This window comes from Salminus brasiliensis, chromosome 9, assembly GCF_030463535.1.
Source record: "Salminus brasiliensis chromosome 9, fSalBra1.hap2, whole genome shotgun sequence".
NCBI classification, from domain to species: Eukaryota; Metazoa; Chordata; class Actinopteri; order Characiformes; family Bryconidae; genus Salminus; species Salminus brasiliensis.
In genome coordinates this window covers 8,731,878-8,744,200 of record NC_132886.1, presented here as the reverse complement: position 1 = coordinate 8,744,200, position 12,323 = coordinate 8,731,878, and the positions used below count along the sequence as shown (strand labels likewise).

General features: G+C 43.6%; 1 protein-coding gene across 8 annotated transcripts in view; it reads right to left on the bottom strand.

Moving 5' to 3' along the window:
• Nucleotides 1-12,323, bottom strand: part of LOC140561978 (adhesion G protein-coupled receptor L2-like) — a 195,573-nt gene that overhangs the window by 123,982 nt on the left and 59,268 nt on the right. The window lies entirely within an intron of this gene.

Genomic DNA, 12,323 nt, shown 5'->3' with positions numbered 1-12,323 from the left:
GAGTTTGGGGCAAACACATTAGCTTGTGGTTAAATCTGAGTGTGTGATAAAACCACTGGTTAAACGGTGGCCTGTTTTACATGTATGACGGTTAATCATATTACAGAGGCGGGCCAGCGTAGAGTTAGGAGTCTTGCTCAGGGACTTTTATTAGTGCAGCATAGTCACCCAGCCCAGGAATCGAACCCTGTTGGGCCACCACCATGTTTTGTATGCTTATGTTCTTGTATAGTGGCTAGAATATTAGTGTGTGTTTAGTGTGTTGACTTGGGGCTAATAAATTAGCCACCATTTGACTCTCTAGTAAACTGAAAATGAGAGCATTTACATATTAAGCACTTCTCATTTGTGAGAGTTCTGACTGGAAAGGGTGGTCTTGGACGTTTCCACAGCGCTGTGTATACAGTTTGTGCTCTGCTGGTCAGGATTTACGGCACGCCCGCTTCACCGCTGTTTTATTGACATTGAAAAAGTACCACGTTACACTGCCCGTTACCATAAAACCGTAAGACCGTAATGTGAGCAGCGTAAGTCTTACTCTCAACAGCGTTAACAAAATGGTAACAATAACAATGTCAGAGGACGCGAAATGAGATACGGCTGACTGTCGTCCAGCGAAACATATTTTTTCATTTTCCCATCGATGACTTCATCGCCGTTTCACCTCAGTGATATCGCAAGCATGCGTCTTAATTTGTGTCTGAAACTGATACGGAGGTGAGCGGGATGTGCAGTTGGTTCTGTCTACACAGGCTTTCGCACAGACAGACAATTAAACAGACGTTAGTGGATGTCCTTCATGGTTACCTCACCAGCACAAACAATATCTCTTTCAAACTGGCCGTGGAGATAATGCAATGCACTGCGGCTCTTAGGCTGGGCCCTGCTATGCTTGTGATTTTGGACAAAATGAAAATCTTGGCCATGCTTACTGAATCTGAAAGAGAAAAACAGTGAAGTACATGTTGAAAAAAAGTTTAAAAAAAAAAGTTTAAAGCAGAGCAGGATGGGAAAAAAAAGATCTCCTTGAGCGAAAGACAAAGCACACAACCCCCGTTTCTCTGATGAAGATGAAAGCCTGCATGATTTTTTTTCTTTTTTAGGGGGGTAAAAGAGCATGCTGCAGACATAGGCTGCACGACAGGCACTTTGAAGATGTGAGAATCAGTCAAATCGATCAAATTAACACTGGAAGCACATATATCTACATATTTCCTTTGGACAAAAAAGCAAGTGGAAGAAGCTTCTAGGATCAAAACACTCAAAAAACAATCCAAAAAGACTCGGAGACTCATGAATCAAAGACTAGCGTGACTGGAAGCGAGAATTAATAACACAGTCTTGAGCAAATAGTGTAATCTAACAATTTAGATACAGGAACAGTAGCAAGAATTTCACTGATTTTGATGCATAATATATATGTTTAATATTATGTAAGGATTATACTCCCCTACAGCTGGAGCCCACTTTTTCTCCACCGCTGTAAATACAAATCACGCATTTGTGACAATGCCTGTCCTGACAAGCTAATCTGAAGGTAGAGAAGCATGTGGTCTGAGGCAGTAGAGTAATACTACAGGATTCTACACTAATATGACTCGGGTTGCGCAGTGTTACGCTCTGGAGAGAGGTCTCATCGTGCAGCTCCACCAACGCTCCATAGTTTCGGCCCGGAGTGGCAATGACAGAGACGCCGTTCTCCCTATTACAGTCAGTGGAGCATCAACATGTATCTGAAGCAGCTGTTTTAAGATAGACTTGCTATAAACATTTTAAGGTCATTGTTACAAATAAGAGGTATCACAACTGCAATATGAAGAATGAACCACAAATGATGATTCACAAAATCGTATCGTTTGATATTGTGATACCGTGTAGGCTAGTGATGAATTGAGTGCCTATAACTGTGTCTTATGTTAATATGATTAGGTAAATGTTTCAGTTTTTTTCAGGTTATTGGAGCGTTATAAACATGATAAATGCAGAATACTTTATAATAATGAACTAATTCATCATTGCGATGCAAAAGTCTTGTATCTCATCATTTTTTACAATTTGTTTATCATTTATTTAACGTTTTGAATCAGTTGTTCTATATATTGTGTCCAAAGTTTACAATGAATGGACAAATATATTTTTTTATTAATTTAAATTAAAAGAAAATGTATTTATTTTAGGATTGATTTAAAGTTAATAAGATTTAGTTTTTGTTTTACTTTCTTGTAAATTATTCATTTTGGATAAAATTTGTGATCACTGGGCCTCCTTGTTTACGTACTCCAGGGTGTTAAATGTGTAATTTGTGTATTAAATTGAGAATCTTGTATTCAATAATACAATAAAATACAAACAATATAATGCAATATTGCATTTTGGTTGGTTAGTGCTGCCCTAATAGTTATTACATGGTTTTCACTAAAAGCCTTACGGGTGGCCAAAAATATATACGTTATTTATGACACATAATTTATATCATGATTTTTAGTTTGTTTTTCTGATGCTCAAAAAGTAAGAAAATGCAAAAAAAACCCTAATTTCTTATTTTCTTTTTATTTCTTATTGTTTACACACAGCCTACACAATTTTCATTTCTTTTTTTCAAACTTATTCTTCTCTTGTTTCAATGAAACACACAGTTGTTTGGTTCTTAGGCACTGACGGCATCCACAACCTACTCAGTAAAGCATATTGAGACTAAATGAATCACGATAATAATACAAATATCGTTCCATAGTCCACCACCCCCCCAGATCAAGCGTAATGATTCTTTTACTGTTCCTTTTCTTCATCCTGTACAGTACAGCGGATATAACAACAGCATCACTCTGCTATTGAACTCGTATCGAGGAAAGAGCACATCATTAAATGCCTACTTGTGTTGTAGAAAGGTCACATTCTACCTAAGCTCTATTCTGAAACTCCTAACCACCGAAAAAAGAAAACCCACCAGCAACAACAGCTGAAAAAGCTGAAAGCTTCCCGGGTAAGGCAAGTGGAATCCGTCTGCCTTTGTCGCACCCAGGTTTTTACTATGTGTAATTTTCTACCACTAGTCTACAATAGTGTGCGCGAGAGAGAAGAAGAGTTATGTGAACAGGAAAGAAAACTGGGGTGGCTAGAGAGAGAGAGGGAGAGAGAGAGAGAGAGAGAACATGAATCCTAGCCGCATGAAGTGTAATTTAATCTATTTTACAGTCGTGCCGATCGAAGGAGGGACTGTCTGGAGTCCACAGAGGAGGAAAAATCCATACGCCGCGCTGCGCAGCCGTGAGTGCAGTCAAACAGCCGTGCTTAGAGGGAAAATTAACTATTTTGCTCAATTGTGTTCCCTTCAACAAATGATTTGAAAAGGTTGTTGTTTCTTTTCTGCGAAGCGGTGAAATGCAAAGCAACAGCTGCTTCAGGTAGAGGGAGAGAAAGGAAGAAAGGAAGGAAGGAAGGAAGAAAGAAAGAAGGGTGCGTCTTAAGACTTAGCAAGACTAAAACTTCGAGCGTGTTCTGATTGCAGCACCATATGCAGTGGTGTGTAGATCTGCCACAGAACTGAAAACACATGAAGGTGCTGCACTTCGCCTCCGCTCCAACAAAGCATAAGGAGACTGAACGAACTGTCAATAATCACAGTTGTTAGCGGCAACCCTCAGTCCCGAGGGGGGCAGCTGCCATTTGTGTTTTCTGCTCCGTGCTCCCCAATTAGCCTGTTCTCAGCCTGTTGCCTCGGCGGGAAAAAAAAAGCACACACACACACACACACACACACACACATAGAAAAGAGAAAAGGCACTGCTCTTTTTCATCACGCCTTTCATTCTCCAGCCCTGCCATGTAAACTAACTCACTTAGCGCCCTGCCTCTAATTACCCCTGCTTCAGTATAGCGCAGGCCCGGCACCGCGCTCACACTGTGCGAACGCATGCACACACAAACATTCACACACACAGTACAAAAGCTGACCATGGCTCAAAGCGCTGATGAGCACAGCCTCATGAGATGACTGCTGTGATCTCCTCTCTGCTGTGGCCGCTGAGATCCTGACCGAGTCCGTTTCTCTTGTCCTGGCTTTTCTGAATTGTGTTTCGGGGTAAACAGACCCATTTCCCAGTCGCAGACAAAACTGAGTCTCGGGTTTAACGGAGTCTCGGGGTTTAACGGGCGAATTTCTGCATGTTGTATAGACAGCACTGTTCCCTTCGCAGCTACTTAAAGGTGATCTAGAATGGATCATTGTGTTTAGATTAGCATCGCTGAATAACGAGAGTTCGGTACATGGAGGTGAGAAAAATCGTAAACCTCCAACACCGTTGTGTCCTCATTCAACACAAAATCCAGCAGAACCTAAGCAGAGCTGTAAAACGGGCCAATTCCAAAACCCCAAGACAGTTATGTAACAGCCTTGACTAATTATATATTTATGCCCCCAAATTTACATTTATCCAGTCCACCAGCGAAAGCCTTTAGAGGCTAAGCACACCATGGCTAGCTACGTCTGGTGCACGGAATATGTAAGCAAGGCTAAACAGGCTAAAAGCAAACGCTAAGGCTAACCAAACTAGGTGAAGCACTATGGGGGGATGTGGGTGCCCGTGGTGCTCCACCTAGTTTAGCTTAGTTAGAGCTGCATGTCGAAAGGAAGGAACTGCAACAAGTGAGTGCTAGCAGAATTCAGAGTTCAAGAGTCCATCTATTTCCCAGTAGCCACGTAGCTCCAGCGAAAACTTGAAGAATTATAGGGAAATTGTGTAAGTTAGACTTTTTGTCTAATTATTGATTCAGTATGAAGCAAAAATGAGCTTTTTCTGCTGCTTAATCAACAGCTTTGGCAATTTTATGTGGTTTCTGAGAGCCTCCAGATGTGTGGACGCATTGGAATACATGGTGCCTGATCTGTCCACTGAACAAGTGAACGCCTCACAAGCACCTAAGAAGCATGAAATGCACAAATTCCACTCTGTTAAAAGGACTGGCGCACTGGTTTTGAAAGCATTATTGTACATAATGTACTATAACACGCCACTTTCTGCACCCTTAGGATTGTCGAAGATGGACACTCAAATGGACGACCACGCCAGAGGTCAAACTAAAAGCTCAGTCTTAGAAATGTAACCCAGATAAAGTGGAACTAGAGAAAGACATCCATGCAGGAAAGCAATATCCCTATAGGCCTATTAGCCTCTTAGGAGTGTGGAGTTATAATTATTGTCAAGTTGATTTACATTAAATCATTATTTTAGGTCACTGCATAGCTACAGAATTAGTTCCATGATAAATTACATTTGCATTCTTGTGTGGAGAGGTGTGAACATGCACTTCTGAGTCTCTTCAGTTTGTTGTTTTTTTGTGCCGCAAAATAGCAAAAACACGGGGAGGGCTGTAAAGGATTTTTTTTTTTCTCCCATGAAATAAGACCTCTTGTCAGATTCGAATAAGATCGGCTCTTCTCCTCATACAGAAAAACGTGGTGTTAATTAAAAGTTCAGAAATCCCACTTTCAGCAGACTTTCTGTACTTCTTTCTCTGAGATCCAGGTGAAATAAAGTCATGGACTGTAATGGATTTCACAGCACAGTCGACTGAATTTCTCAAAGTATACATTTGCTACACCTCTGGTCCAGCGTTTATGTCATGGAGGCAAGGTAAGAAAATGGTCCGCCGTTTTGGTTGCTGCCCCCGATGACTACAGCTATCCATAACTGCAATAAAGAGCTGTCAGGAATAGAGCCTGAGCTAACCCAGGCCCCTCCCTCGCTTCACCACAAAGACTGATGAATAGCTGGATGCTCGTTCCTCATGGCGGGGCGTGACAGGTTTATCACTCTTTAACGCTTTGCAGAGAGAGGGACCGTGCGTTTCATGGCTTTTCAAAACTCAGAAGAGATAAAAACAAGCCGCACATATTGCCTTTGTGCGGGACCACCCGTCACCGCGGCTCCCCCACCGTCTCCGACTCCTTCGGCAGAAAGGCTACCCGCATCCATCACGGGTATGCGGTCTGATCGCAAACAGCTGTCAACAGAAGGCCTAGGAATTGATGAAGCCCGGTGCTGGAGCACAAGCCTCCCCCGCGCAAGATGCATGTCTCCGGGGCCCGAAGGCAAGAAACAAAAGTTAAATCAATAACAGGGACAGGGGAGTATCTGGACTAACCTGGGAACCTATCTCTGACAACTAATTACAATGCCATTCAGAATCAGGCAGTCAGTTTATCAAGCGAGACCCGCAGGTTAGCGTAATCCACGAGCAGCCAGCTCCAAAACACTCCGCTGTTTAGGGAAAAACAAAAAAAGACATCTCACTGAACCTTAATGATGCCCTGTGATTTCTGAAGTAGTTTCGCTCTCGCCAACTAGAGCCGGGATGCTTCAAGGCGACTTTTCTTAGGAGCCTCGGAAGCTCACGCCGACTTTTTGGTCGATCAAACCTGCCAAATGAAGACGGTTCTTAGGCCCCATGTAGAGAACACAAGCCAGCTTGAGCTTCAAAACATGCTTCTTTAGGTTCCTGACAATCAATTCTCAGATCTAGAGCTCCATCTGTGAATCGGAGGGGGGCAACAGGCCCTCCAATTCCTGCTTTATAACGAGTGAAGTGACCAAAGGACTACTTTGTTGTACAAACCACAGAATACATTTAAAAAAAAACCTACAACAAAAATAAACCCTATGAGGCGAAGCTAGTCAGAGCGAGTGTAGCTGTTCTCATAGGGCTGCAAAGGCTTGTATATCTGTATATGCTACCGAATTCCTTTTGTGAGAAGGTCGGGAATTGTCCAGGCTGCTTGCTGGCTGAAAAAGCTCCATTTAATTCCAAGCACCTGCATAGTTCTACATGCTCGGCCAAGTCTCGAGCAGCATATTGCCAGTAGCAGTCAAAATTGAAGATAAAGGGGAACAGGAAGAATGGGGAAGAAACACTGGCGCTTGCATCAGAGCCAGCCAGCCAGCCAGCCAGCGCTGCTATCTCTATTTATTTCCCTCTGTCTTAAATTAAATCATGTTATGGGGTATCCTAGGCAGTAAATAATATATTAAGAGGAATGCTCAATCCAATTTGCTATGGCAACTACCCTGGCCGTGACGTAATTGGCTGCGATCCCCACTTCTCGTGGCCTTGTTGACACGGAGCCTTATCAGGCATTCTGGTCAGTGGCTGGGAAAACGCAGCCTTTCTTATGACTCCTCCGGCCCCACTCCCTAAGCTGCCTATTGAGCCCAGGCACGCAGTCAGCAGCCAATACAGTCGCACAATGGAGCGCATTCTGGCCACCTCCCTTCTTTTCTCTTTCGGTCCAGGGCCCATAATTTACGGGTAAGAACTCCCACTATAATACAAATTTTGTTTTCTATCAACACCCTTGAAATTGGATGTGGCACTGGAGCTCAGATAAATGCAGTTGGGGAAGAAAAAAAGAAAGGTACAAAAAAAAAAAAAAAGAGAGAAAAATTACCACAAGCACAGGCAGGGGTACACCGCCACAGTCTCAGGACCTTAAGGGTACATGCTAATACACCGCTTTGGATCTTCCGAGCCAGCGGTCAGTAACGAGGCTGGGTTGACCTGTCTCTCGGCTGGCCTCTGCATGCCTTGTTCAGTGGTCTGCTGCTTGGGCGTGAAGACACAAATGCAGGGTGACCATATGTCCTGTTTTTTCCAGGACATGTCCTCATTTTGGGAGCTAAAAAATGTAGCCAGAATTCCAAAAATGCCTAAATTGTCTGAGACTTGGCTCTTATTCAACATTGGTTTGCTTGGTTTGGTGTGCCACCCGCTTGTCTCCTGGGCCTATTTTTTTGAAAACCAAATTATGGCCACCAGATCTATGATCTATGAGATCTCACAACTCTGAAGGGTTCATTTTGATCCACGTCTGGAGTTTAGATGGTCTGGCCAAACATCAAATTAAGGTAATTACCCTTTTACCCCACATGTAGCCAATCTCTATGGTGTCTGAAATTTTCTTCCTTTGCTTTCCACTGGAGCTACAAGACTCAAATTTAGAGTCAAACTGTGTCATTATTCCATAATTTAGGTTTGTTGAGATAGTTTCCAGCCCTGAATGGCATCTCAGCTAACAGAATAGGACGTTCTCAGAATTCCAGGGACCAGAGACATCACCATGGTCTCAGTAAACATTTTAAGGACAGAAATTGTATCCTTACCTGGACATATGTCTATTTCCCTCCATTTCTCTCAATCCTACTTTACAGCATCTAAAACCTACATACTATCATTTTATAAGCTCAGTAAATGATCATTGATGGTAATTTCTGCAAAAACAGACCAAATATTTCAGCACAATTGCCTACCAATGTTATAACTGAAATGTCATTGTAAAATTCCCAGGACATCTTCCTAACATTTTTGTGAATAGCTTTATTTAGCAGACCAAAATAAAACCCCTAATATTAAAAATAATTAATAATTTGTTAGCTGGGATTCTGATACATAAAAAAGCCTGGGAGAAACTGAGGCCTCAAGACCATGTCCATATTTATAGATAGCAGTATGCCATAGGGTGAACAGTATGCCATAGAGTGGTCAAGAAATTGCCAAAACCAAGAGAATTGACTTGTATGATTATTTAATTATGAAGTTTGATCAATTCTTCTGCTACTTGTTAGCTACTTTAGCCTCATACCTCCAGTCCAAAACTTAAGCAGCAAAACATCCAGCCTTCCTTGGCTGTTTCGACTACACGCAGGGAAAGGGGAAAATCGATTTTTGGCTGAACCATTGCTTAAAGCACGAGCGAGCAGCAGAGCTCTGGGAGCTCGAGAAAAGACCGGCCTGCTGTTCCTAGCCAAACAGAGTGTGCGAGGGCCGGCCCAGACAGGGGGTCCAGGCGTCGGGCGACGCTTGTCATCCTCCATTAATGCTGCTTTGATTGGCCTTTGTGGCCGTGGAAACGGCAAACAGCTGCATGCAAATCTCCCAGCCGCCACCCCTTCCACCCCCCGGGGCCTTCCTCCATTGTCCTGGGACTCCTAGCCTCGGCTGGGGACGTTTCTCAGGGGAAAGAAGGGAGAGAGGGACAGAGAGCGGGAGGGAGGGTGTCTCTTTTAGGATGAGGATGAGAGGCCCCCGCCACGGGCTCAGCAGGAGAGCCCTCATGACTGTTTGTCTATTTTTTTTTTTGGTCATTTGATTCGGAATATTACCAGCCAGGAACATCTCAGGAAGAAAAGGAGACCCTGAGAGTTAAGCGCTGCCCCCAATCGTGCTCATGCCTTCGTAATCCAGCGTCGCTGCAAAGGCACAGCTTACGGCACTGTATGCGGCCAGAGACAAAGTCAAGATTTTCCAAGGGATTTAGAGAAAAAAGGGGGCGAAATCAAGAGCAGCACGTTTTAGCCGCTTCTCATGCAAGAACAATGCACAACATTGCTTTGTTTCCCAGCTCCTTTCATCTTCGGCAACTACACTGAGCGCTTAGTACAACTCCTCACCATACAGCAAGTAATTAAGCATTAAAAAAAAGAAGAATACAAGCATTATGTACCTCATAAACAAACCTCAGACTGATTTCCCAAAACAAAGTGCTCAATCCCCTTTGGCAGAAGCGTAATTCCTCAACGTATCTGAAAGAATCTGCACAAATAAAGCTGGAAATCATTTACGAGCTCAAGCTCAAGTCTCCAACATGCACTACCTCGTTTCAAGTGATGGCAACTGTGCACTTTTGATAAGGGAAGCAAATTACCAAAACAATTTCGTCCCCAATGCTAATACGAAAGGGCCCAAATCTGTGCTATTTGGGCAAGTCGCTATCACACAATAGTAGCAAACAGACTCGGATTATTTGAGAAGGCAGTTGTCAGCAGGAAAGCAGAATTACAACCGAGGAAATGCCTGACCAGGGTCCGGCCGGGTTGGAAGCACAATGCCACTGCCCAGCCATCTCATGTAACATTCATGCCACCTTGCACTACCTTGTGGTAAGTAGTTACTGGAGGAAGCAGAGAGACGAGCTGACTAACCCCGAAGGCTAAAACCAGCCTTTCCCGGCGAGGTGCTATTGAGAAGACTGAAATTCCGATATATGCGTTCGGAAATAGCGCGGGGGAGAAACGCGGGTGCTCCATCTGCGGCGAGAGTCCATTTTCCCCAGGCTGATCTTCCTCCAGCCGGGCTTATGTGCCACTAACAATGGCCTCAGCTCAGGTTCCAGTCACCGCTGATTTGTATTCATGGCAAAGGCTTTTCTCCTCATATACCTACCACGCGCTCTTCAGCAAACTCCTGCAAGACAGCCGGAGCGAGTCATGCTGTGCGTGTTGATTCGTGTCTCCAGAATGGGAAGTGGGTATTTTTTTTTTTACCTTCCCTTTTGTTTGTCTGGAGAGAGAACGCTCAGGTAGGTCCTGCCAGCGCAGATGTAGGTCCTGCCACCGGAAGGTTCTTAGAAGAATCTGCCCTCCTGATCCTGCCCTACAGCTCACACGAAAACGGGAGAGAGGCCTGCCAACACTGGCTTCTGTTGAGCAGACTTCTCTTCTACATACGTCTCCTGCCAGCTAACAGCTGCTTTGTGGTTACAGCTGATTTACCAAGCTTTAAAAACAAGTTATGGAAAACATAGCTACGTGTTCGATGGCCAAGAACACCAAGGCACATAGTTTGCAATGCATTACTGAACCAATCTGATATAAAGTCAAGTCAGGTCAAGTCAAGTCAAATTTATTCATATAGGTTTTTAAAACTGTTGTTGCCACAAAGCAGCTTTACATAATTAGTAATTAGTAAAAGACAGAGACAAAAAAGAAATAACATAAGACATGAAGGATCAAAGACCCCCAGTGAGCAGCTAACGGCGACAGTGGCAAGGAGAACCTCCCTCAGAGCTAGAGGAAGAAACCTTGGGAGGAACCAAGACTCACAAGGGGGACCCGACCCGTCCTCCTCTGATCAGAACTATTTATTAATTAATATAAAAATTACCAAACCATCTATTCCGATGAACTGCTCTGATCATAATCATAATATATTAATCATGGTGTAGATAGTTAATAGTGGTGATATTAATAGTGGCAGATAGGGATTGTCCTGCGTTATCTTGATGCACTCACAGGTTGGTCACAATGCTTACAGTAGCCCTCAATACAGCAATTATGATAAACAAACAGTATATCGATAATATACAATCTCATGCCAACCAATTACAGGTGACCTTCCACAAGTCAGCAGATGTGATAACACATCCGAGAGCATTGTGTGGTGCAATAAAATCCCAAAAATGCAGGAGGGAGTGTGCAAATGATAAAATACCATTGGGAAAAGTCCAACTAGGACACAGTGGAAATTTTATATTCAGCAAACCTTACTTATGATCACCCCCCCCCCCCCCCTCCACCTTAAGTACGGCATGCAAAACTAACTCCACTAACATCTGGTGTATCAAAAGGAGGCCATGTGCCGCATATGATTAGGTGTCAACCCATGCCGGCTTCTGAAAAATGATCAATATGGTGGCCCTTATGGTGGCATCGCACGCTTCCCTAATCTGGAGCTTGTTTCTCTATTAATAGAATCTGCAACCTTTAACCTTTCCGCACCACCCACACCAGCGGAGAGCGCTTTTCCGCGTGGAGGATGAATCATAATGAACCATACACTCATAATCCTCAGAGGATTACAAAGGTAATCCATAATAAGACTCATCACAAAACCCCATAGAATTTACAATCATTAGAAGTCTTGCAGGAAATGAGATGGCTCTACCTTTTTGGGTCGGCTTCTCCACACAGCACAAGGCATCAGGGTTCTCCACCTGAAGCTAAAATAGTGGGACGGCCTTATTTTTAAAGCAAGCGCTTTCTTAATGGTCCAATCAACTGCTTTACAGCAGAGCGGCATATCTTTACCAGATCAGTTTGGGTGGTGTTCAGCTGTCAGCAGCACGTAACTCTTCTGTTCCTTCTGCATTCACATTCAGCCGACATTCCTCGGTCACAGTGGGAGTTGGCTAGCGTTGCATAAGAGGTAACAGTACGTTTTGCATATCACTTGAACTCCTCTTATAATAATGATAGCGCAATTGGTGCATAATCCATGTGGTCAAGGAGGCTTAGAACGAATGAGTTCTGAAGGAAAGGCAAGGGAGCAAGCTAGTGCTGAAAGTAACTGCAATGAATTATCAACAACAGTGCTCCGATTCCACAGCAGGAAACATGTGAACTAGGAAAACGCTGACTGCCCCAGCAGGCTCCAGCAGGGTCTCTTTTAGACAGCAGAACAGTCAGGGGTCGTGTATTAATGCGGTTATGGACCAGACAAAAGCGTGTAAATGAATAATACAACATTTACACTACAGCTGGGGTTTAGTATGG